Source organism: Arachis duranensis, chromosome 1 (genome assembly GCF_000817695.3).
Source record: "Arachis duranensis cultivar V14167 chromosome 1, aradu.V14167.gnm2.J7QH, whole genome shotgun sequence".
NCBI lineage: Eukaryota > Viridiplantae > Streptophyta > Magnoliopsida > Fabales > Fabaceae > Arachis > Arachis duranensis.
In genome coordinates, this window is record NC_029772.3 from 51,071,889 (window position 1) to 51,073,176 (window position 1,288).

Consider the following 1,288-nt stretch of genomic DNA (forward strand, 5'->3'; position numbering starts at 1 on the left):
ATAGTGTTAGTCCATAAATAGAAGGATGTGAGAAGAGGGGAAGAAATTTTCGAAATTAAAAAGATTTAAAAAAAACACTTTGAAAAAGACTAATTGATTTTCGAAAACTAAGAGTGGGAAAGAAGTAAAGTGATTTTTGAAAAAGATTTTGAAATTAGAAATCAAAAAGATTTTATTGAAAACTTATGTTGAAAAAGATGTGGTTAAGAAGATATGATTATTTTTAAAAAGATGTGATTGAGAAGATATGATTTGAAAAACATTTTAAAAAAGATTTGATTTTGAAAATTAATGACTTGGCTATCAAGAAAAGATATGATTCAAACATTAAACCTTTCTCAACAGAAAAGGCAACATACTTGAAATGTTGAATCAAATCATTAATTGATAGCAAGTATTTTTAAAAATAGAAAGAAATTGATTTTGAAAACATATGATTGAAAAGATATGATTTGAAAAAGATTTGATTTTGAAAAACTTTGAAAACTTAAAAAAATTGCATTGAAAAACAGAATCTTCCCTCTTGTGCCATCCTGGCGTTAAACGCCCAAAAGGGTATAGTTTTGGGCGTTAAACGCCCAACCAGGTACCTTGGCTGGCATTTAAACGCCAGTCTGTCCTTCTTCACTGGGCGTTTTGAACGCCCAGCTTTTCTGTGCAATTCCTCTGCAGTATGTTCTGAATCTTCAATTCTCTGTATTATTGACTTGAAAAGACACAAATTAAAAATATTTTTGGATTTTTTAATAATAAGGAATAATCAAAATGCAACAAGAATCAAATAACAATGCATGCCAGACACCAAACTTAGCAGTTTGTATACTACTGACACTAATGAGAATGCATATGAGACACACAAAACACTCAAGTCAAGAGAATTTAAAGATTAGAGTAAGAAATCATCAAGAACATCTTGAAGATCACTAAGACACATGAATGAATGCATGCAATTGACACCAAACTTAAAATGAAACACTTGACTCAAACAAGAAATATTTTTGGATTTTATGACTTTGTAAATTTTTTTGTACTTTTTCGAAAATTAAGTAGAAAAAGATATCAAAGTTCTTAATGAGAATTCCAGGAATCATGCAATGTTTAGTCTAAGACTCCGGTCCAGGAATTAGACATGGCTTCACAGCCAGCCAAGCTTTCAAAGAAAGCTTCGGTCCAAAACACTAGACATGGCTTCACAGCCAGCCAAGCCTTAGCAGATCACTGCTCCAACAGCAAGATTGATAAAAATCAACAAGCTCTTGTGATGATAAGTTGAAACCTCGGTCCAATG